At 40.1% G+C, this 26,180-nt stretch overlaps 1 long non-coding RNA gene across 1 annotated transcript; it reads left to right on the top strand.

The window, feature by feature from the left end:
• Nucleotides 1,880-14,540, top strand: LOC108635664. The gene is made up of 3 exons (XR_001917918.1): nucleotides 1,880-1,968; nucleotides 2,278-2,421; nucleotides 14,453-14,540. It is a non-coding gene; the product is annotated as an uncharacterized LOC108635664 (long non-coding RNA).

The following is a 26,180-nucleotide window of genomic DNA, read 5'->3' as shown; positions in this document are numbered from 1 at the left end:
CTTTCCCTTGGGAATCTATAACACCAGATTCCCCTAGCTTTCCTCCTTCCTTATTAGCTGCTTCTCAGTCTCCTTCTGAACCCCTTCACCTATGCAGGACCAGTAAGGACTGGAGCTAAGGCTCAGACATGAGCCCCTTTTACTTCTCCACCTACATGTTCTTCTTATATGATGTTAGTCATTCTCATTGCCTTAATACAATTTATAAGCTAATGGTTCCCAAATTTAAATCTTAACCCTAACCTCTGGCCTTACCTCACAGACTGTCTATTTGGAATCTCAACTGTACCCCTAATTCACATATCAAACTTAAGATGTCAACAAGGAGGGGTAAAAAAATCTCTAGATTTAAAATCTCTGTATTTCCCTCTCCAAGCCTTTCCTTCTGCTACTGTTTCTCATAAGAGTAAATGGCTCCACTGCTATGGGACATTCTCAGTCAGAGGTCTCTCTAGGCCTGAAGACCACCCAACACTCACCATGTAATTAATTACCTTTTTCTTTCTTGCGGGAGACAAAAGGAATTAACCAACTGGAACTAATCTACTATTCTGCAGGCAAACCCATGAAGACCTGCATGCTCCATTCCCAAAAGATAAATTTTGTAATCAGGGAAGAAAACATGCAATGCCTACAAAATTTCTACCAAAATTTTTATCTTTGTCCAGAAACTAAGCTTATTCCTTAATAAAATGGAGGAAAATGCATCACCATTAAACTGCTTTGATTGAAGTAAGACAATTGTGATTGGCTGTCCTGGAAAGGTAATAAAAAGGAAGAAAAGTCCTTTTCCCTTTTAAGCAGACCCCAGTCACACCACTGGCAGTTCCAAACCTTTGGGATGGCCTTCAAGACCCCTACTATCTTGTCACCCCTTCTTTCACAGCATCCTAATCACACTGGTCTTCATTCAGCTCCTAGAAGTATCCAAACTCTCTTGCTTCTATGGCTTAACATAATGAGTTCCCTCTGCAATACTTTCTACACACATACACACAGACACACACAGCACATACAGCAGGTTAGCTAATGCTTATTTAGTCTTCCAGACCTAGCTTCTACATAATTTCTCTGGAGAAGTCTTCAACACATTCATCCTCATACCCAGTTAAGTCAGCTGTCTGTTATATAATCTCACAGCTTCCTGTAGTTCCCCAATTATTTATAAAGCTTATAATTTTATAAGATTTTATGTAATTTTATGGTTGATATATCCATATATCTAGACATATATCTCCACTGGACTTGAAATGCCAAGAAGGTAGAAAATTCTCCAGAACCTCACGTGGTATCTCAGGTACTGTAAGAGAAACCCAAGAGCCTTCTTGTGAATTTGAGAAACTAAAAGAGTTGGAAAAGCTACACAGTCTTTTCCTCATTCCTATCTTTTGGGTATTGCCCATCCTTCTACTTCCCTCGGGGCCAACAGATAAAGATGGAGGAGAAAATAACTCAGAATCAATCAGTGAGTGCTTTAGAAAAAGTGGCCCAGGATGCCATAAAGTACTGTAGAGGTGGGGAGTGGCCAGTATGAATGAAGGAAGGACTAAAATATTCCTTGGCATATTTTCTTATGTTCTAAACCAGAAATCACAAACTAAGAGTTCCCTGGCACTTCAGTGGTTAGGACTTTTTCTATCATTGCCAAGGGCCCAGGTTCAATCCCTGGTTGGGGAGCTAAGATCCTGCAAACTGTGCAGCAACAAATTTAAAAAAAAAATTCACAAACCGGAAGCTGGAGACCAAGATTCTATCTACAGGTGTTTGGTCCCCACAGTGCTTTTTTAAAAATTAGTAACATGAAAATAAAATTTATAAGGAAATGCAAAAACAAAATAGTAACATGAGAAATTGGAACAATTCACTTAAAGATCCTGATTTTTTTTTTTTTTAATGTTTGCCAGATATCTGACCACAGTGGAACCACATTTCTACAGGGAAACAATTATCTGGTGCTGAGTAGCATTGGTGAGTAGCATTAATCCTAATCTAAATGGGACTGGCACTCTACACTTCATCCCTGGTCTGGCCTGCCTGTTTCGTTCATTCATTATATCTGCCTGGTAAATGTTTAAGTTTTCAATTCCTGGACTAAACCATGAAGCTTTGCCCCACATCATGTTGGTAAAAGGGGCAAATTAGCCACACCCAAAATAACAATGCTTGATCTTCCTTACCCACTCTCCAATTCACCCTCAAAACAATGCTTGGACCCTGTGTGGCTTTAGAATGTTTACCTGAAGTTTTTAGTAAAGAACCACCCAACCTCTCCTTCAGGGTACAGTGTATGAGAAGACTGCTGCAGATGGACTTGGGACAGAGAGAAGGGAACCCTGTTCCAGGGTCACTAGACAGACATTTCATCCTGAATTTCAAGGTGATGACAATGGATTGAGAAATGACTTTTCAACTAGAGTGGAAGTGAGTATGACCTCTGACTTTCCTCTTCCCGGAGATGGGCTATAGATAATTCCCGTGTGAAAGAAGGAGAGGAACAAAATCACTGATCGTTTACTATCAGAGCACCAGAACAAATGGCATATGTCCAAAGCTTTCACTTCCTCACATCTAGCCTCACCACTTTTCTGAAGCTGCAATTATAAAAGGTGCTAATGTCTAGACACAGAGGTCTTTACTCTGTATTTCAGTGCTCGCTGCAGCATTTGACGTTACAGAATCCTCCCCACCCTTAAGTTTCCCCCTTTCACCTCTCATTAAGTTGCACCATCCTAGTTTTCTTTTCCATCCTGTGGCTCTTGCTTACCTCTTTTTAACTTGGCTTCTCTTATGATTCCTGTTCCATAAACAGAATTGTCTCCCTAGACTCTGTTGATTGGATATCTCTTGAATGTCCCAGAATCACCTTAAATTCTGCTTTTCTTTCTCCCTTTATTCGTTTCTATCAGTTCAGTTCAGTTCAGTTGCTCAGTCGTGTCCGACTTTTTGCGACCCCATGAATGGCAGCACGCCAGACCTCCCTGTTCATCACCATCTCCCGGAGTTCACTCAAACTCACGTCCATCGAGTCAGTGATGCCATCCAACTATCTCATCCTCTGTCGTCCCCTTTTCCTCCTGCCCCCAATCCCTCCCAGCATCAGAGTCTTTGCCAATGAGTCAACTCTTTGCATGAGGTGGCCAAAGACTGGAGTTTCAGCTTTAGCATCATTCCTTCCAAAGAACACCCAGGACTGATCTCCTTTAGAATGGACTAGTTGGATCTCCTTGCAGTCAAGGGACTCACAAGAGTCTTCTCCAACACCACAGTTCAAAAGCATCAATTCTTCGGTGCTCAGCTTTCTTCAGTCCAACTCTCACATCCATACATGACCACTGGAAAAACCATAGCCTGACTAGATGGACCTTTGTTGGCAAAATAGCTGTTACTATTTATTTATTCAATAAACATTGAACTATTCACTCTGTGCCAGGTGCTAAGTATGGATCTTTAACAAGATAAGCACAGCCTTGGTCCTCAGGAATCATGGGAATAAAAGACAATAAACAAATAAAAGTTAATAATATATATAGATCCAAATAGGTAAACAAAAATAAACGTGTTATTATAGCCTGTGATAAGTGATTGAAGGAGGCCTTCAGAGATACTGACAGCATCTTTGAACATGCCAACCTCCTACATCTCAGCGTCTTTACAGTTGCTGCTCTCTCTTTGTGGAGATCTCTTTCCCAAGATCTTGTTTAGCTACCTTCTTCTCACCAGTCATATCTACACTAAAACCTCATCTTCTCAAAGATCAGGCTTTCCTTGATTTTCCTACCTAAAATTGCTCCCAGCCTCCCCACCATTTATTCTGTTCTGTTATCCTTTATTTTCTCATAGTACGATCACTATTCAAAAATATACTATGTATTTCCATACAGATTTACTTTTCTTTTCCATATAGGTTTCTTGTTTGACTCCCCCCACCATTCTCAAGATCAATGAAAATATGGATTTTGTCCCTTTTCTTCACTGTATTCCTACCACTGAATAGTGCCTGATGCAAAAATAGGTACTATATGTATTTGGTAAATCAATGAAGAAACAGTTAGAGAATAATAGGGAAAAGCCTACCTAGATAGGGTGATCAAGCAAGGCTTCTCTGAAGTAGTGACTTTTTCATTTTTGTTTTTTAATTTGCAAGTATCAAAATGCAATGAAAACTTATCTGATGTATATAAACACACACAAAAAAATAGAAAAATTCTCTTCCTCTTCGGGAAGCCCCATACTCCATAGCTGACATGTCAGGGTAATGAGTAGACATTCAACATCCTTTCCATCTTCCTTCCAAGTGCCTTCCTGTGCTATAGAAAATAGAACATTTGATAAACTATATTTTCTATATTTCCATGAGACTAGGGCAATGCCTTTTGTGTTTTTCTTCACCAAATTTTTGATATACAGATATGAGCTTGAAGAAATAAGAGTTGGATTTAATCAGTGTTGACAATTAAGAAATAGAATTCAGTTGAGAAACAAAAATCACAGAAATTCATAACTTGACTATACTTGGGAGATGAGAAAGAGGAATTGAATTATGATGAGTCATCTTAGTGATTGAAATTCAAAGATGAAGAAAAGTTTAAAGAAGAAGATAAATAATTCAGTCTTGAATGAACTTAAGGTGTCTGAAGCATGTGTGCATGCTCAGTCTCTCAGTCATGTCCAATTCTTTGTGATCCCATGAACTGTATCCCACCAGGCTCTTCTATCCATGGGATTTTTCAGGCAAGAATACTAGAGTGGGTTGCCATTTATTACTCCAAGTTATCTTCCTGACCCAGTGATCGAACTTGTGTCTCTTTGTTTCTGGCATTAGCAGGTAGATTCTTTACTACTGCATCACCTGGAAAACCCATCCTAATGCTATTCAGTGGGCAATCAGAAATACATGTCTAGAGCAAGGAAGCATAGTTGTGGCTGGAGCTACAGATTTAAGAGCCACATGCACTTGTATTACAGCTAAAGCCATGAGATTGGTGAGATCACTCAGGGAGTGTGCATACAGTGAGGAGAGAAAAGAACATACAGGGAGTCAGGAATAACACCACTGAGAAGGGGAATCTAAGAGATGACAAAAAATAGAATTGACAGGTCGGAAAACCAAGTGATCTCAAGGTCATACGGTTTAAAGAAAAGAGAAGTTCAAGAAAGTGGAAGTATGACAAATTCTGCAGAAAACTTAAGACAAAATTTTTTTCTACGTAGGATGTCATGCATGACCACAAGCTGGGCAATTTTAGCTTCTAACCTTGTGTTTTAAGACTATAACACCACTGCTTTGTTACAGTCATCTGCTATCCTCAGGCCACTGCCCCCCATTTCCTGAAAAGTTTATCTTCTAGCTAGCTTATATCCTTCAACACTGCTGCTGTCATAATTCTATCCATGCATACCTAGTTTTTCAGGTTCTTGACCTCCTCTCCTCCTCTCCTCTTGAACATCCTAGTATATTCCTCTTTCTAGCTCCTCCTTACCACTCCTTGGCTTGGTTTCTCTCCTGATTCTTGTACCATCATAGACTTGTCTCCCTAGATTTCACTGACTGGTTACCTCCTATAGCTATGCACTAGTACCAAAAGTTACAGTTCTCCAAGCACCCCACTCTGTCTAATCACCACCTTTCTTTTTTCCATTTCACTCCCTGTCTTTTCCCCAATACCAATAATCCTTTAATCTCTATCCTCTGATCTGTGGTCCATTAATCCAACCACTATTCATGATCCATTATGTCTCTTATGTTATCACTTTTCCCATTACCTAGTTTAAATTCTGTGTTTGGTTATCATCCCCACTCCCTCCCTTACACCTTCAACTACCTTGTTCCATTTGCGGTTGTACTTGCCTAACAACAACAACAACAACAAATCAATACTGATTAAATCCAATTATTGGGCTCTTTCGTCCTTGAATTTGCACATCAAAAGGTAGATGGAGAAAGGCATACAACTATGCTATGACTAGTCTCTCTTACATTTATGATCCCTGATTTCAACATGTGTGTTCAACTCAGTCATGTCTGACTCTTTGTGACTCCATGGAATGTAGCCCATCAGGCTCCTCTGTCCCTGGGGATTCTACAGGCAAAGAATACCAGAATGAGTAGCCTATCCCTTCTCCAGGGGATCTTCCTGACCCAGGAACTGAACCAGGGTTTCCTGCATTGCAAGCAGATTCTTTACCAGCTGAGCTACCAGGGAAGCCTATGCTGCCAGGCAATTTTATTTTATTTCCCTAGTGCATTCTCTCATTCTCCTAAACAACTAGAAGATAAGGCAGGGAAGAAATAAGGGGGACCAGTTCTTCAATTCTTCTTCACTCATCCTCTCACTCTCATTTCCCTTGTTGAGAAAAATAGAAAGCAGAAGAGTATTTCCATTTGCTACCACTGTAAGTATCTACTTACCTATGTCTGTACCCTACTCTGTCTTCTCTCCTGTTACTATAGACAAATTTAACTGTGTCAGGAAAAGGATTGTTCTTTTCCTTATGCACCAGAACCCATCTCCTCTCACCTACTCAAGGACATTGCTCCAGCAATTCTCCCAATTCTCTTTCTGCTCTGACAAATTCCCTTACTACCAGATCTTCCCTAACAGATTACAAACATAAATGAAAGAAAACTCTCTTGATTCTACTTCCCTCTCTAGCTACTGCTTTTTTTTTTCAGTGAAATCTCTCTTTTTATTAACCCATTGAAATACTTTGTTCTTAATTTAATTGACCTATTAGCCACATTTGATGGTCAGTCCCTCCTTCCTTCTTGAAACAGTTCTTCAATCATCTTCCAGGATATTGAACACTCTTGATTTTATTTCCATTTACTGGCTACTCCTTAGTTTCTTTTGCTAGTTTTCTTATCTTCCTTGCCTTTTAACAGTAGATTACTCCAAAGCTCAGTTCTTAGAATATTTACCTTTTCTATCTATTCTCATTCCAGTGATGATCTCATCTACTGTCATAAGTTTAAATGTTATTTATGGAAGATAATTGCCAAATTAATATCTCTAATCCATTTAAGCACTAAATTCCATCCTTTATCCAGATGCCTCAAGACTTCTACACTTGAATGTCTCATAGGTATCTCATATATAACTGGTTCCCACAACCTTCTTTTCCTACAAAGTTCCCCACCTCAGTAAGTTGTGACCCTATCCTTCCAGTTACTTGGGACAATAATCTTTGAATACTCCTTTGATCTCAGACTCCACATCCAATCTGTCATCATATGCTATTGGTTCTCCCTTTAAAATAGATCCATAATCAGTTCCTTCACTGATACTATCCTGGTCCAGATCACCAACCTGTGTCATCTAAGTTACTGCAGTAGCCTCTAATAACCCAGCTTCATATCTTGTTCTTTCAGTCTATTCTTAACACAGAATGATCATTTTGAAAACATCAGACAGGACACATCACTCCTCTGCTAAAATCTCTCCACTGACTTTTCATCTCACTCTGAGCAGAAATTTGGGTCACTAAATTATCTATAATAAGACCTTACATGACATGATCTTCTCCCATCCATTACTTCTCTGACCTCATTTTCCATTAATTTCCCCCTCATTCTCAGTCATTCTTTGAACATGCCAACTACACTCCCATCTCAGGGCCTTTATACCCTATTTCCACACTCTAGAATGATAGTCTTCCAGATACTTACATGGTTCACTCCCTCATCTCCTTCTGCTCTTTGCTCAATTGTCATTTTCTTTGGTCTGAACAAAAGAGAATGGTTGAAGCTGGAGATATAGATTTGGGAACAATTTGCATCTGGGTGACAGCTGAAGTTATAATATTGGTAAAGTCACCCAAGAAGTGTGTATATATGTATGAAAGGGAAAGACATGAAAAAAAAGATGATTACCTACACAGAGCCCTAGGTAATGTGGTTAAGGAAGAGACTCCTATCTGAAGAAGAAAGAGGAATCAAAAGAGAGTTTAGAAAAACCAGAAAACCCTAGTGTTGCAAAAATTCAAGGAATGGGAATTCTTTTAAGAAATAAGATATATATAAATTCTGCAGTAAACTTACATAATATATGAGTTTGATAAGTAGGAAGTTATAAGGAACCTTAGCAAAGACAGCCTCACTGACGTGGTTTGTTGAAGCTGGTAAACAATGAATTGAGAAAATGGCTGGAAGATATGGAAGTAGAGACTGAAATTGGAAATTACTATTTTGAGAAGCTTAGTTCAGTAGAGAAAGAGAAGATTTAGATGTTAAATGAGAGTGAATGCTGGTAAATGAGAAGGAAGGATTTTGTTCTCATCACTCAGCTCTGTTTGCTTCTGTTTGACTTCATTCTCTTTCAAATCTCTGCAAGTACGCATGGCAGGACAACCTCCAGAAGCTCAACTTTTATTTATTCTTTACAGCTCATGACCTTACAGGCTGACTGCCGGGGTCCAGCCCTGGTAGATCCAGGGCAATTCGAAGGGGGGACGGAGTCAGCATCCTAGGAATTAATTGCTTAATTAAAGATATGGAAGGAGATTAGAAAGAAATAGTGTAGTAGGAAAATACTAGTGGAGAAAAAGAGGCTGAATAACTTGGTTTACATGGAATACCAATAAAACTCCAAGACCAGGAGTTTGCACCACCCACGTAGGCCACAGGCATCTTTCCATTCTCCCGAAGGACAGGAGACACTGAGACTTCCCAGGTCAGATCTTAGAAGCCCAGGCAAAATTAGCAGGCTTGGCGAGTACCCACGCTCCAGATGGGAATTCAGCCAGAAAAACGGAGAACAAGAAAGGAACGACACGGGGGAATCAGTCTTTCCAGAAACTGATCCATTTTCTTTATTTTCAGGTTTGCTAAAACTCTTTTTTTACACATAGAGACAAATGGAAATTTTAAAGTCACGTGGGGGTCAGCAGTCCTGACCTTTATCAAAATCAGGTGCTTCATATAAATGTATACAAAAAGGTCTTAGGGGTTTAACATCATATTCTGGCCATGAGGCCTGCTGACATTTTATGATTCTTTCTTTTCTGATAATGGTCAGTCAACCAGAAACTTATTTTCCAGGGGTGATTTTTCTTAAACCAGGCACCACCCTCCAAAGGTACCAGATAAAGTTGCATTCCTATAGGGTGAGGGTGTAGTGAGTTACAATTAAGAAAGGAATTTACTTAGCCTAAGGTTAACATGATTAATCTTAAGGGTTAATACTTATTTCTCCTATATGCTAGTTACATATTCATTAACATGTATAAAGGCAGGGGATTAAGCAGCAAACATTGGCCCAATAAATGAAAAACCCTTCACCAACATGATTTTTATCTTTAGAAAATCCCAGTGCTAACTAAGACTTTCAAAATACTCCAAACTCTCTGTGCTGTTTATGGTTGAAAGGTTGTAAACAATCATGTAGTAGTAGCAAGAGTGTGGATAATCCTGTCACACAAGCTAGTTTGCTAGCAGAGAGGTTTGACCTGAGACACCTTTGTCATGCCCAGGAATTTTTATTAACTGGAGCTGTAAGTTAACTCCTTCTCCGAGAAGGTGGTGGGGTACAGCCCCCCGTAAAGTCAGACGTGTAGGTGAGAGCATAAAACAGTGAAGTAGGCAGACTCTGGTTTTGGGGGTAGATGCTCAGGAATAGGGGGTTTCCTATCCCGCCTTTGCGTATGCCAAAGCCTCCTTCCTCATGACCTTTGCCATGGGCGGAGTTCCTCACACTGGCTCCCGGCAGCCGACCCTGATCATTGCTCTCATTGTGTACATATCAATCCCTAACAAGGATTGCCCAGACAGCCTGGGTCAGGGACACACATCTATGATAAGGATGGCTAGAGCACATGAAACATGTGATCAGCAGCCCTACCAATACCATGTAGAAGGAAAGAAAAGGAATTTCCAAAAGATATGTGTATTCAACATACAGAAAATCGAAATGATGCTAGAGAGAAGACAAATACATTGAGGGGAAAAGAGAGTGGGTCATTAGACTAGAGATACTGATGAGGCTTGTAATTTGTGCAGAGAAATGACACAAAAGCTAGCAAAATTAAAAGCTGTCAAAAGGTAGGATATAGAAGTTTAATATTCCAGACAGGTAGAACCATTCTAGATGGCATTTGGCAAGATCTAGTTTGTGGATATAGAAGAGGGTGATAAAAATGAAGATCTGAGTCAAGAAGATTAAAACACTAGGTTAAGATTATTAGTGATAGATTTAAGGTCTTAAACTAGTAAAATAGTAAACTTAGGGAAACCATTTGTGGTACCTGAATTAGTTATCTAACAAAAATCTGTGAGCAACCATTAAACATGTAAAGCACACAGGGAAACAATTCATTATAATTTAAAGTCTGCGTATAAAAAGAGGAAAATTAAAATTAGAACCTTCAAGCACAGAAAATAGTAGGTTGACAAGAACAAATGATTAATGCTTAAAATTATTAAAGACATAAAGTAAAACAAAAATAAAATTAATTTCTAGAAATGAAGCATATAATCACTGAAATTGAAAGCTCAATAGATATTCAGCCTTAAAAAAGAAGGAAACCCTGTTATATACTTCAACATGGATGCATCTTAAAGACATTATGCTGAGTGAAATAAGCCAGACACAAAAGAACAAATACTTCAAGATCCCAGTTACAAGAAGTATCTAGAGTCGTCAAAATCATAGAACCAGAAAGTATACTATCATATTCACAATTTGTTTGACATCAGATATGTGGTATTCTACACAGGAGGCAATTCTCCATTATCAGCTGGGAGTCCTACAATTCAATTCAGTTCTGATACTATCTACTAATACCTGGAGCTACTGTTAGATCTGACAGGTCCCGTCAATTCATGGAAAATAGATGGAAAAGCAATAGAAACAGAGACCGACTTTATTTTCTTGGTCTCCAAAATCACTGCAAACGGTGACTGCAGCCATGAAATTAAAGGACGCTTGATCCTTGGAAGAAAAGCTATGACAGACCTAGACAGCATATTAGAAAGCAGAGACATTACTTTGTCAACAAAGGTCCATATAGTCAAAGCTATGGTTTTTCCTGTAGTCAGATATGGATGTGATAGTTGGACTATAAAGAAAGCTGAGCACCAAAGAATTAATGTTTTTGAACTGTGGTGCTGGAGAAGACTCTTGGGAGTCCCTTGGACTGCAAGGAGACCAAACCAGTCAATACTAAAGGAAATCAGTCCTGAATATTCATTGGAAAGACTGACGCTGAAGCTGAAGTTCCAATACTTTGGCCACCTGACTCATTAGAAAAGACCTGATGCTGGGAAAGATTGAAAGCAGAAGGAGAAGGGGACAACAGAGGATGAGATGGTTGGATGGCATCACTGACAATGGACATGAGTTTGAACCAGCTCCAGGAGATGGTGAAGGGCAGGAAGTTTTGCATGCTGCAGTCCATCGGGTGGCAAATAGTCAGACACAACTGAGCAACTGAAAAACAACAATCAACAGATTAATGGCTCAGTTGGATGAAACTGTACCCCAGCTCTCACTTCAGATGCCAATCACAAGTCCTCAATTGTTATCTGAACTTCTGCCCAAATTGGATGTAAATCAGGGTTCCCACAACTCCTTCCTTGGGTTCCATAATTTACTAAAATGTTTCAGAGAACCCAGGAAACACTTACTTATATTTATTCATTCATTATAAAAGGACAGGTGATGGAATTCCCGTTGAGCTCTTTCAAATCCTGAAAGATGATGCTGTCGAAGTGCTGCACTCAATATGCCAGCAAATTTGGAAAACTCAGCAGTGGCCACAGGACTGGAAAAGGTCAGTTTTCATTGCAATCCCAAAGAAAGGCAATGCCAAAGAATGCTCAAACTACTGCACAATTGCACTCATCTCACACGCTAGTAAAGCAGTGCTCAAAATTCTCCAAACCAGGCTTCAGCAATACATGAACCGTGAACTTCCTGATGTTCAAGCTGGATTTAGAAAAGGCAGAGGAACCAGAGATCAAATTGCCAACATCCGCTGGATCATGGAAAAAGCAAGAGAGTTCCAGAAAAACATCTATTCCTGCTTTATTGAGTATGCCAAAGCCTTTGACTGTGTGGATCACACACAGTCTGTAGAAAATTCTGAAGGAGATGGGAATACCAGACCACCTGACCTGCCTCTTGAGAAATCTGTACGCAGGTCAAGAAGCAACAGTTAGAACTGGACATGGAACAACAGAATGGTTCCAAATAGGAAAAGGAGTATGTCAAGGCTGTATATTGTCACCCTGCTTATTGAACTCCTATGCAGAGTTCATCATGAGAAACGCTGGACTGGAAGAAACACAAGCTGGAATCAAGATTGCCAGGAGAAATATCAATAAGCTCAGATATGCAGATGACACCACCCTTATGGCAGAAAGTGGAGAGGAACTAAAAAGCCTCTTGATGAAAGTAAAAGAGGAGAATGAAAAAGTTGGCTTAAAGCTCAACATTCAGAAAATGAAGATCATGGCATCCGGTCCCATCGCTTCATGGGAAATAGATGGGGAAACAGTGGAAACAGTGTCAGACTTTATTTTGGCGGGGTGGGGGTGGGGAGCTGCAAATTGACTGCAGCCATGAAATTAAAAGACGCTTACTCCTTGGAAGAAAAGTTATAACCAACCTAGATAGCATATTGAAATGCAGAGACATTACTTTGCCTACTAAGGCCCATCTAGGCTATGGTTTTTCCAGTGGTCATGTATGGATGTGAGCGTTGGACTGTGAAGAAAGCTGAGCACCAAAGAATTGATGCTTTTGAACTGTGGTGCTGGAGAAGACTCTTGAGAGTCCCTTGGACTGCAAGGAGATCCAACCAGTCCATTCTAAAGGAGATCAGTCCTGGGTGTTCTTTGGAAGGAATGATGCTAAAGCTGAAGCTCCAGTACTTTGCCCACCTCATGTGAAGAGTTGACTCATTGGAAAAGACTGTGATGCTGGGAGGGATTGGGGGCAGGAAGAGAAGGGGACGACAGAGGATGAGATGGCTGGATGGCATCACTGACTCGATGAACGTGAGTCTGAGTGAACTCTGGGAGTTGGAGATGGACAGGGAGGCCTGGCATGCTGTGATTCATGGGGTCGCAAAGAGTTGGACATGACTGAGCGACTGAACTGAACTGAACTGAACTGAACTGAAATGAACTGAACTGAAGGGATACAGATGAACGTCCAGAAGGAAGAGTTGTGTAAGGCAAAGAATGGGGAAAAGGGCTCAAAGTGTTCACACCCTCACTAGGCACACTCTCTTTCCAGTACTTCCATGTGTTCAGCAACCCAGAAGCTCTCTAAACCCCAATATTTGGGGGATTTTTATGGAGTTGTCATCACACAGAGATGATAGATCATTAATTCAGTCTCCAGCCCTCTCTTCTTTCTGGAGGATGGGAGATGGAGCTGAAAGTTCCACACTTCTAATCATACTTTGGTCTTTCTGGTGACCAGTCCCCAACCTGAACTATCAAGGATCCCACCAAGAGTCATAAGCACAAAAAACATTTCTGCCACGTGAATTTCCTGAGTTCCAAGATATTTAGTTGCTCTGTGTCAGAAGCTGAAATCAAAAACCAAATATTAAAGCAAAAGATATTCCTAGTGCCCTTAAGAATTAAGAAACTACCAGGGTTTTGAGAGCTCTGTGCCATGAACTGGGGAAAGAGAAGTGAAGTGAAGTCACTCAGTCATGTCCGACTCTTTGCAACCCCGTGGACTGTAGCCCACTCAGGCTCCTCTGTCCATGGGATTGTCCAGGCAAGAATACCGGAGTGGGTTGCCATTTCCTTCTCCAGGAATCTTCCCAACCCGGGGATCGAACCTGGGTCTCCTGCATTGCAGGCAGACGCCTTATCCTCTGAGCAGAAATATATATTTTTCCTATTATTTCATAGGAAAATTTATGAGTCTAGTTGTAAATAAATTGAGAATGAGATTGAAAGCAGAACATCAGGTGGAAAAGTGTGGCCAGAGTAATAATTTAGACTTCTTGTTAATTTTCAAACAAATGACTCTGATAAATTAGGAAACTGGTTATACAAAAAAAAAAAAAAAAAACACCTCAGACAGAGAGACTTCTCTGGCAGTCCAGTGCTTAAAACTTGCTTCCACTGCAGAGTGCACAGATTTGATCCCTTGTTGGGAAGCTAAGATCCCACATGCCACACAGTGTGGCAAAAGAATAAATAAATAAGTAATAAAATCTAAAAAAAAAAAAAAACTAAAATGTTAAAGTTAGATAATAAATCTGCATGCACCAGGATCTTTAAGGAACAATGTGATTTGTATTAGTGCAACTTGTTCAGGAACTGAAGTTTACCTGTTTAAGCAATTTTCTTGTATTATAAACATTTATGGAAATCTGTCTAGAATAGTTAATTAGCACCCTCTTTCTTAAACAGAAGATAACAACTATTATTTTGCCATTTCTTGATTAATCATGTATGTCAATATAACTATTAACTACTGTACTCTACCAGGTTTTCCTGAATTTTGCAAGACATCACATTGCCAACAAAGGTCCATATGGTCAAGGCTATGGTTTTCCAGTAGAATGCGAGAGTTGGACCATAACAAAGATGAGTACTGAAGAATTGATGCTTTTGAACTGTGGTGCTGGAGAAGACTCTTGAGAGTCCCTTGGACTGCAAGGAGATCCAACCAGTCCATTCTAAAGGAGATCAGCCCTGGGTGTTCTTTGGAAGGAATGATGCTAAAGCTGAAACTCCAGTACTTTGGCCACTTCATGGGAGGAGACTCTGATGCTGGGAGGGATTGGGGACAGGAGGAGAAGGGGACGACAGAGGATGAGATGGCTGGATGGCATCACTGACTCGATGGACATGAGTCTGAGTGAACTCCGGGAGTTGGTGATGGACAGGGGGGGCTGGCGTGCTGAGATTCATGGGGTTGCAAAGAGTCGGACACAACTGAGCAACTAAACAACAACAGTCATGTTCTCCTAAAGTCTCCTACTATATCAAGAGAATAATAGTTACTTCCTTTATCATAGAAACTGTCTCTTATAACCCAGTAGCTTCTAACCTGATGTTTCACTTTTGCTGTGGTCTGAGAAATACGATTGCCATTGACTTCATGTGAATTAAGATTTGGTAGACTCTGAAAGATGATCCAAGGGCCTCTCCTACAAAGCCATAAACAAAGGCATGGTGGCAGCCATTTTAGGAGCCTAGCTCTTCTTTATATACTATTCCTCATGGTCAGGTAATCTGAATGTCTGAAGTTTCTGGAATGGCTTCCCTGGTGTCTCAGTGGTAAAGAATCTTCCTGCCAATGCAGGAGACATTGGTTCAATCGCTGGTCTGGGAAGACCCCACATGCCTTGGAGCAACTAAGCCCGTGCACCACAACTATTGACCCTGTGCTCTAAACCCCAGGAATCACAACCGCTGAAGCCCACACACCCCAGAGCCCATACTCTGAAACAAGAGAAGCCACCTCAATGAGAAGCCCATATGCCATGACTAGAGAGTAGTCCCCACTCACTAGAAAAAAGCCCATGCAGGGAGGAAGACCCAAGACAGCCAATAGAAATTTTCCTTCTAGGTTCTTCTGGCTAACCCAAGAATTGTCAGCATGGGACAGATGATCAGAAGAAAATAAAAGTTTAATAGCATGCATTCCTGGTAGAGACACAGGAAAACTGAATAACTTGCAAAATAGTCCAAACTCTAACCTTATATACCATATTTAGCTAAAAACAAAGAGGATATTGGGGTAGTGGTTTGGGATGTCACGGGGGAAGAGGGCGATTCACACGGAGATGGGAAAGCAAATGTTTGGTAAACAAATGTTTGCCTGGCCAGGTAGAAACTATGGGACACAGAGTGGATCCTGATCGTTAAGCCCTGTTGAGTTTCCCCACCACTCCTAGCCCATAGTCTTTGCAGATATCTCTGATGATAGCTCTATTCCAGGAAAAGCCCTCTATCTGAATTCTTTTAGGCAATTAGAGAAAAGGTCAAAATTTCTTCCTGAGTCTTTTGGGACTTGCTTGTTTTCAGTTCAAAATAATTCTCATGCCAAAGAGATATTTTGGGGTGGCACATTTTGCTCACCTACACTCTCCTTGCTTGAGTGTGAAATATGCAAGCCAACTCTGGGCTCTATACTTCCTTGCTTTTGCCTTATTCTTTATCTTATAAAAGCTCCTGCCAAAAAGAATCTGAAAAAGTGTGTGTGTGTGTGCATATATATGTATATATAGCATCAGTTTATATGCTGTCACGTTTTTATAAGCTGTTATGTTTTTATATGCTGTTATATACATATATATATACACACACACACACATACATATACATATACATATACCTACAGCAATGTATATGTTGCAGGAAGGTAGACCCCTTCCAGGGCCCAAAACTATGCTCTTGTGTAACACTTGGAAATGAATTGTCCAAGGAGACACATGTGCTGACAAAGCAAGAGATTTTTTTCTTTTTTTTAAATTTAAATTTATTTATTTTAATTGGAGGCTAATTACTTTACAATATTGTATTGGTTCTGGGAAAGGGCACCTGAGTGGAGAGCAGTAGGGTAAGGGAACCCAGCAGAACTGCTTTGCTGCGTGGCTTGCAGTCTCAGGTTTTATGGTGATGGGATTAGTTTCCGGGTGGTCTTTGGCCAATCATTCTAATTCAGAGTTTTTCCTGGTGGTGCACACATCGCTCAGCCAAGCTGGATGCTAGCAAAAGGGATTCTGGGAAGTGGACGGACATGCGGTGTTTCCTTTCAACCTTTCCCGAACTCTTCCGGTTGGTGGTGGCTTATTAGTTCCGTATTCCTTATCAGGATCAAGGAATAACTGTCATAAAACAACTCATGCAAATGGTTACTATGGTGCCTGGCTAGGGTGGGCAGTTTTAATCAGTGTACTTCCCCTAACAACTCCCCCCTGAGAGACCTCATACTCAAGATAATTCTTGGGAATTGGGGTGGAGGTCTCTCTTTTTTTGTAACTTCTTCCTGTTGTGCATGGGTGTAGGCCTGCCTAGCAGAGCAGAAGTCTCTCTCTACCAGATCTAAATCAAGGTATTTTTTGCCTGAAACCAGCATTTATCCTTATAATAACAGCAATTAATTTGAAACTGTTGGCCTCTCTCAGAGATGAAATAGACAGGGGCCAAACAGGAGACCTAACAGGATGGTCATCTCTAGTCCCCAGAAACAGAAGGCAACATTTGGGGTAAGGGTTGTAGGGTTTGTGATCCTTTTTGATTGGTTGGTGGTGAGGCAACAGAGCTGTACTCCAGGAATCTTGTGTTCAGTCTGAAGTTACCATCCTCCACCTGGGTGGGGGCTCAAAGACATTGTTATGCACATTTCTTTGATCAGGAACCAGGACTCTGTCTGGAGGCTGTAACAACCTTTGATTGTTTCTCCTGTTTCTGTATCTCCTCCCTTCCTTGATTAGCAATTGTTTGAATCTACACTTTGGAACTTGGGGAAGGTCAAGGAGGCTGAATGAAGCCTATATCCTACAGACAAGAAATGGAGAACACAGAACAGATCTCTACTCCAGAGCCCCACAGAGCTCTACTCAGTTTTAATTTAAGGAACTAGGCAACTATGACTGTGATAGTTCAGTTCAGTCGCTCAGTCATGTCTGACTCTTTGCGACCCCATGAATCGCAGCACACCAGGCATCGCTGTCCATCACCAACTCCTGGAGTTCACTCAGACTCACGTCCATCGAGTCAGTGATGCCATCCAGCCATCTCATCCTCTGTCGTCCCCTTCTCCTCCTGCCCCCAATCCGTCCCAGCATCACAGTCTTTTCCAATGAGTCAACTCTGCATGAGGTGGCCAAAGTACTAGAGTTTCAGCTTTAGCATCTTTCCTTCCAAAGAACATCCAGAATGGATGGACTGGTTGGATCCATTTAGAATGGACTGGTTGGATCTCCTCGCAGTCCAAGGGACTCTCAAGAGTCTTCTCCAACACCACAGTTCAAAAGCATCAATTCTTCGGCTCACAGCTTTCTTCACAGTCCAACTCTCACATCCATACATGACCGTTGGAAAAAGCATAGCCTTGACTAGATGGACTTGTGTTGGCAAAGTAATGTCTCTGCTTTTCAATATGCTACCTAGGTTGGTCATAATAACTTCCTGTTAAAATGGAGCATAGGACTGCCTCAGCTTGGAGTGTAGACACTGAATTGGAAGTAGTTTTGAGTTCCAAGTTCTTGTATGATTAAAATCTCAATCTCTTGGTCTGCCATTTTGGTGTAACAGACCCAATTAGAAGTAGTCGGAGCAGTGATAACTGGAATTTAGTAGACAAAATAAATCTCTTTTTTTTTTTTTAAGAAGAATGGGCCTGAAACCCAGTCTGGACCTGGCACTTGAGGGAGACTTGTAGCCCGGTAACCAGTTGCCTGGTTTTATAAAAAGCAAGGTTGCAGTTACTAGCTTCCAGTAGACATTGTTTTGAGAATTGTGGCATCCAAGCCTGACCCGACTCAGAAAACTCAAGTGTTTAGCAATACAAGGTCTAATCTGAAAGTACACCCATAGCATCACCTAGTTATTTCCCAGGATATCTGAAACATAGCTACTCTATTTTGACTTTTAATTGTAAACTTTTCCTTAATAGCCAAAGCAGATTTCACCATTAATGAAGTCAGTATTTCTCTAGGTATGAGAAGATGCAAGAATTGGGACTCATAAAATCTTCTCCTGAAAAGATGTAACTATCTGAAGGCCTGTTCTGCCAGTTTTTCCCAGAGCACAGAGTGCCCCGTTCCTGGTTTTCACCCTGAACTCCTTTCAGGGGTGTTGAAAGTCAGCAGTTGCAGCGGCCATGATTTAATCTTTGTAGATGTAGATGGCAAGTGTTAGTCTTTAGTTGGCAGAGCCCGTTTTTGCTCATAAACTTGACCATGATTTTGAGGGGGGCATTTTATGACCATTTTATCCCATGGTGCTGAGAATGTTCATTTTCAGGTTTGGCAAAGATTTTGTTGACAAGCCACTCAATGTGCTATTAACTGGACTAGGCCATAAAACAGTGTCTAAAATTCTGTGGACCACCTGTCTTACTAGCCTCTTGGTCCAGGAAAATATTTCCTCTTGTTGCTTCTTCCCATATTTTGTTACCATCATTGATCTCATATGGGACTATATATTATTTTATTAGAGGCCTCAGACACACATTTGACAGTGTAAGAAATAGCAATTTTGTAAAACAGGTGAAATACAAATAACATAGCCTGCAGTATTAGTAAAGTCACAAGTAAGACTTAAGAGCTTCCATTAGATGTAGCCCAGTATATCTCAGGTCATCTGACTTAGTCTGCTCTGTAGAATCTTTATCTTCCAGGGAAATTATATATTGGCACCATCTATAAGGCACATAGCCTAGTTTTTCAGTGTTACTAGATTGATTGGCCTTAGTATGATTTAATTGTTTCTAACACAGAGGAGACTTTAAGCCTAAATTACCATAGCCTGGTGTTATCTATATAAATCCATGCCATAATTGTGGGAGATTTTTTCCTCCTTTGCTGAAACTTTTCTTGTTGCTTTGATTGAGCTTGAGTAACAGAAAAAAGCTCAAATTCATGGCCAGAGTCAGAGCAGGCATTATTAATTGGCCTGGTGAGGGGATCCCACCTAGTAATATCACAGTGACCTGAATAAGACTACGATTTTTTTTAAAGTAAATTTTCTCAGGACCAACCAGTTAGAGTCTTGTAGTAGAGAAATTTACCAAGGTAACCCAGAACTAGACACAGGTAATTGGCCACAAACCCAACAATTGAATTGATTTCTAAAACTAGCATAGAATCAGGCCTATGATAGAAAAGCATTTGATTTATATGCGAAGATCTAAGAAGTCAAGAAAACATAAATGATCAGATGAATCAGGTCCAGCATCTTGGGCAAGCTGTCTACCTCTGATGTCATCATCTTCTCATCCTGGTGTAGTGTAGTTTCTCCTGCTTGAGCATCATTTTAAGGTGAGATCAGGTCAGCTGGCTTCTCTATAGACCAATCCAGTGTAGGGGACTTTGGAAGTGGGAATTAATCTAAGAGTTAATTTCCCTTCAGTTTCATTGTTCATAAGCTAGTTAAGAGTACCTGATAAAAAAGACCTTCCATCCAGGTTGGAGACAATCCCTTAAATTATGTCTTTTTTCAGTCCTGGTTGCAGGTCATGAGGCATCTGATCTTCATCCAAAGATACATTACTGAGATAAGCTTCAGAAACAAACTTAGGGTGTTCTTTAAGAATTCAATTAAATTTTACATTAATATCATTTAACAGCAAAAGAACTATCTAAGATGAGTCTTACTAGATGCAGACCTCCATTAACAAACTGGGATTTAACATTTTTTTGAAATATCTTTTTCTTCCTAAAGCTACCCTCATTTTGATCAAATATAACCAAATTAAGGCTAGTTTGTACGTAAAATAGGTCTATTCTCACTAACTTTGGTCTGATGATTTATATAACCATACTTGATTGATTATAGACTTTTTATTTTCTTGAAACATTTATAGAGTCTCAGACTGAACTTTTAAAATAAAACAGGGCTAAGGAAACTCACACTAAAGGCTTATCACAGATTTTGCCTAACAAATCTAGGTGAATTCTTCCCTTTTAAAGGTCAAAAATTTCTTGAGATTTTTGTACCCGTGAGATAACCTTCCTAACTCATTTGATAACCTTACTGGAAACCTAAGAATTTCCAATTTTTGGAGGAGTCAGATAGAGAGAAAATATTATTGTTTTGTTTATAACATTTAGTTTTACCAAAGTATTGTCATAATTAGTTTGAGAGGAAGGTTTTCCCTACTCCCTGAAAACCTAGGATTCAAACCTGTAATTTTTTAGATAAAAACCATAAAAGTTATAAGCACATTCGCTGGTTCATTCAGTCCTTTTGTTAACTTTTGTGAAGTCATCAGGTTTTCCGTTAGAATACCAGGACATATCAGAATGTTAAGGACTCCATATAATTTCTAGGATATCTGTATTAGTAATTTTACCATACATTATAACATGAGCAGAATTATTACTCATTTGATAATCTTTTTCAAGTAATTTAACCAACCAAATAGACACAGCTTAATATCTTTCTTTGGGATGTTTCAGTTAGCTAGAGGTCAAAAGAACTTCAAAAGAATTCTATTTAGGAATTTTCATCAAAAGATCAATTTAAAGGGTTTAGAAAATTTGGTCAGATTTAGTCACTGTTGATGGGTGTATCACTTAGTTTGTTGATATGGCACAATAGGCCTCAATACCAAGGCTCAAGGTCTAGTGAAAGTCAGCTCCACCATCTTGGACCTAGTTGACTCTAACCAGTTTTCTTATGGCTGTGTTATTTCTAACAAAATCTATTATCTAACTAATTGTAATCCAATTTTCAAAAATCCTGATCATGCATAACTCTTTTTAGTATTTTTCATACCTTTTTTTTTTCCTGAAAACACAGTTCCTACTTTCCTTTAGCAACCAAGAACTAACTTTTATATTAGCATTTTATAGATTGGTGAGCATAAATGCCAGTGATAATTTCTAAAACCTTTGCTTTCTAGAACATTTTAGGATGGCACAAAACATTATTTATTTATAGCCCCAAATCTCTTTAGTTTCTCTGTAAAAGGAAATTAGTGTTTAGTAGTAAATGTTTCAAAATCTTATTTTATTTGGAAATGACCTAACTATTCAATAGACGTCCAACACTTAGCACACTTGGCACAACCCTTAGAAATTTAAGTTATGCCAATCTGGAGAGACTATTTTAGACAGATATTTCTAAAGAATAATCATTTTTAATAGAGTTTATATAAAAGCTCATATCTCATTTGCATTTTTTTAGAAGTTTCTTCACTCGAGGTAATTTCCTTGTTGATAAACTGGTAACAGATATAATATTTAACTTATATTAAACCTAGATACAATGAAAATATTCTACTTAATCATTCTAAGACATGTCTATATTAGATAGGTCAACAAACAAACATTAATATCAGGTATTTAATACTGAATATTTCCCAGTTCACATGAACCTGGAATTTATTGTCCAATTTAGAATTATTTGCTTTGTAGGTGCTTACCTTTTTTTAAGCCAAATAAATAGAGATCATTTACAAATTAACCTCAAAAATATTACCCAGAGACAAAGACATACCAAGACATATTTAGACAGACACAGTGCAAGATCTAGCTTCATTTTCTAAGTTTAGTCATGAATTAGATATTACAATATAAAATTTACTAGTTTATTAAAAAAACAGTTGAAATAAATAAAAATTTTAGTCTTTTTCCCCTTTTCCCTCAGTCTCAGGAGTTAGAGATTGTCTAGATAAGTGTTCCTGAGAGCCCTGGTCTCAAGGCACAGGGAAGGAAAATCAAGTTCTAACAAAATGGCGGCAGGTCTAAACCAAATGGTGGCCAGACAAAGCAAAATGGCCATCAAAAATCACAACACAGAATGCAGAGTTAAAACACACACATATAAATCTGGCAGTCTTCATCAGACACTTAAAACCTCCTATAGAGACACAGAACTTCACATCCAAGTACTAACAGCTTCAAAGATTTCAAAGGGAGGAAAGGAAGCCAGGTTGAAAGAAGGGGGAGGAGGCGGGAGAGGGGGGTGAAAGGGGTGGCCTTTCAGACGTCTCCTGCCACCTGCAGATACCCAGGCGTTATGGGACTTTTCCCTGGGCCTCCAGAGAAGGGAGGACTGGAACTCGGCCCTACCAGAAATCAGACCAGACCAGAACCAGAATTTGAGTTCTCTGCCAAGAGGAGGTGAACAGTCTCCAATCCTCAGCTCAGGCTGAGGCCCTTCGACCAGATTCCTGTGTCCAGGACCAGGGGACTAGAAAAATGGGGAAGGATAGAAAGGGTTAAAGAGAGGAAAGAGAGAGGGAAGGGGAGAGAGGTCAATAAAGTCTCTTGTTCCTTACCTGGCTGGGGCACTCTGGCCAGTTGTCCACGTCAAGAGGAGACCAGGGACAAAAGGGTCCCAGTTGTGGCCGCTGGGTCTGGTCCATTGGCAGGCAAGCTGGCCCCTGAGTATCCCAAGTGGTCAGGGTGTCAGCCTCAACAAAGAAGAGTCCCCTCCAGAGTCGCCATTTTTTGCTGGAAGGTAGACCCCTTCCAAGGCCCAAAACTGGGCTCTTGTCTAACACTCTGAAATGAATTGTCCAAGGAGACACATGTGCTGACATAGCAAGAGATTTTATTGGGAAAGGGAACCCAGGTGGCGAGCAGTAGGGTAAGGGAACCCAGGAGAACTGCTCTGCCACATGGTTCACAGTCTCAGGTTTTATGGTGATGGGATTAGTTTCCGGGTGGTCTTTGGCCAATCATTCTAATTCAGAGTCTTTCCTGGTGGCGCACACATCACTCAGCCAAGATGGATGCTAGCGAGAGGGATTCTGGGAAGTGGACGGACACGTGGTGTCTCCTTTCAAACTTTCCCGAACTCTTCTGGTTGATGGTGGCTTATTCGTTCCATATTCCTTATCAGGATCTCCTGTCATAAAACAACTCATGCAAATGGTTACTATGGTGCCTGGCCAGGGTGGGCGGTTTCAATCAGTGTGCTTCCCCTAACATATATGTATACGTACATATATGTGTATGTATATGAATGACATTGCTGTACATCTGAAACTAACACAACATTGTAAATCAACTATACTTCAAGAAAAAGAAACAGAAAAAAATAGAAAAGCTCCTGCCCTCCACCTCATTTTGCAGTTGTCCAAATGGAGATTGTCCACTTCATAAAATGTTAAGTAAGGATTGTTTGTATCACTTAAATTGCCTCTTTAATCATTATTTAACAGGCCTAAGATTTGAGGGAAAAGGCTGGAATAGAGAACAAATTTAAATTACTTTATTTAAATCACTGTCCTCAAAGTCCATTGGTGTCTATGCACAGAGAGTTTCTCATTGGGCATCATTTTGCCATCATTTTGGCATGTACACTTCCTGAGAGCCCATTCTCACTCTCTTTCTCCTCCTCTCCAACTTTCAGGGCCCCCAAAGTTAGTGGTATGCCCATCATTGCATACAGGTTCACTTAAGTCCATTGTTAAAATTTCAGAAATTTCACAAGCCTGTTGTTAAACACAGCCATTATTAAAAGCGAAGTTATATAAGGTTACATTTAAATAAAATACATTTTTAAAAGATAATTAGTACTCACTTCCCAATTATTTTACTACACTTTACTATTCTACGCTCTTGAGACTATTTACATGTATTGTACAGGTAAAGTAGAAATACTACATAATGGTACACATTTTTATGCAAATGCTACCACAGAACAGACAGGTGCTACCAATCAGTGTTTTTTGGATTTTTGTTTGCTTGTTGTTGTTTTTATTAGAGAAGTGGTTTCTAAACATATGGTAGCACACCTCAAGGGGAAAACTGAAAGACATCTGTTACTCTATTAAGCAGACCAGTTTCAACTGTCACAGTAGTTCCCTTTTCATAATGGGATCTGAACAGCATCTGAACCAAGAAAAGGCCTGTTAAGGAGCTTTCCTAAACCTATCACTTCTCTGAAGGATTTTACCAGGCCCATAAAATTTGCAGCTGCTGCTGTGGTTTTTTATAAGCAATGCATTTGCAAATCGTCGGCTACTAGTATATCTTCAATAGCAAATATTCAACACAAGTATTCAGCTCAAGAGAAGTCAGAGTAAAAGAAGAGGCCAGGGGAGTTTGTCATGACTTCTTTGGAAAAACTGAACTTGCCTCATAGGAGGGAGTTAGGAGAGGCTGAGTTGTTGAGGGAAAACTCCTAAAAACAAAGCAATGGAAATGCTTCGTTCTGTGAGAGGAATGATCAAAGTAAAGGAAGTGCCCCCTTCTATGGTTTATGAGTCATTTCCTGTTTTAATTCTTCCTGTTTGGCCTTGGTTTTTCCACAAGTAACAGTTGAGTCTGTACCTTTCTTACCTCCTCTCCCCGGTGGGCATTACCGGAGCCCTGGTGTTAAGTGAATACCCTGAGGACTCTGAAGCACTTTGATGTTAAAAGCTGTTAGGGAGTCAGAAATGACTTACAAATTTGCAAACTTTCCATTCATTAATCTATAGAAACAAGCTCCGGAACTAGCCCTGGTCTGAATGCATCTTTGTTTGTTTGCTTTTTCTTCCCTCTTTCCTTTCTTCCGTCTCTGTCTTTGTCACCTTTTCTTTCTTTTTGATCTGTTCCCCCTCTGTCCTTCTTTCTTTTTTCTCTTGTGTTGTTCTTAGTGGTGTACATGTATCTTGATTAAGGAGTGCTGCCTCAACAGGAGGAAGTAAGATCCTGAATATAAGGTTTTGAGGCTTGTAACTGAACTACTGTTATTTCACTGGCTGCTGCTGCTAAGGCACTTCAGTCGTATCTGACTCTGTGCAACCCCATAGACTGCAGCCCACCAGGCTCCCCCATCCCTGGGATTCTCCAGGCAAGAACACTGGAGTGGGTTGCCATTTCCTTCTCCAATGCATGAAAGTGAAAAGTGAAAGCGAAGTCGCTCAGTCATGTCTGACCCTCAGTGACCCCGTGGACTGCAGCGTTCCGGGCTCCTGCGTCCATGGGATTTTCCAGGCAAGAGTACTGGAGTGGGGTGCCTTTGCCTTCTCCATATTTCACCAGAGGCATGAGAAAAAAATAGATAAGAGAAAGAAGCAAAACAGTGTTCCTTTGAAAGGAGAACCATAAAAATAAAAGCTTTTAGCCTTGTTTACCTTTCCTAAGTGACATCAGAGTACCTACATCTGAGGATAATAATAGCTCAACTCCGTGTGGATACTCTCTCCTGAAGTATTCATCAAATAGCTGGAAAGAGTATGGACTTTGTCATGAGTCAGCCCAGAAAGTTGTCCAGCCCCCTCCTCACTGGTTGTTTGAGCTGTGTGAACTGCTCTGTAAGCCTGTTTCTTTGAGTCCAACACTCAGGCAGGTCTCAAGGGTGCAGCCTACTAACTGTTAATGGCCAGTATCATCCTAATTGGTCATTGACTGTGCTATACTTGTTGCTAAATGATTTTAGTCAATACCAGTTACATTAAATGGTAAAGAACCTCTCACAGAGCCAGCCTGGAACATAGTAGTGGATGTTCAATAAACTTTAATCCTACCAATTCTTTTTCCTACTCACCAACCCCTAAATCTCCTCACCAACACCAACCAGGAAGGAATAGAAAAAAATA

The sequence above is a fragment of the Capra hircus genome, chromosome 3 (assembly GCF_001704415.2).
Source record: "Capra hircus breed San Clemente chromosome 3, ASM170441v1, whole genome shotgun sequence".
Lineage (NCBI taxonomy): Eukaryota > Metazoa > Chordata > Mammalia > Artiodactyla > Bovidae > Capra > Capra hircus.
The sequence above is the reverse complement of the archived record's forward strand: the minus strand, read 5'-3'. Positions and strand labels throughout refer to the sequence as shown.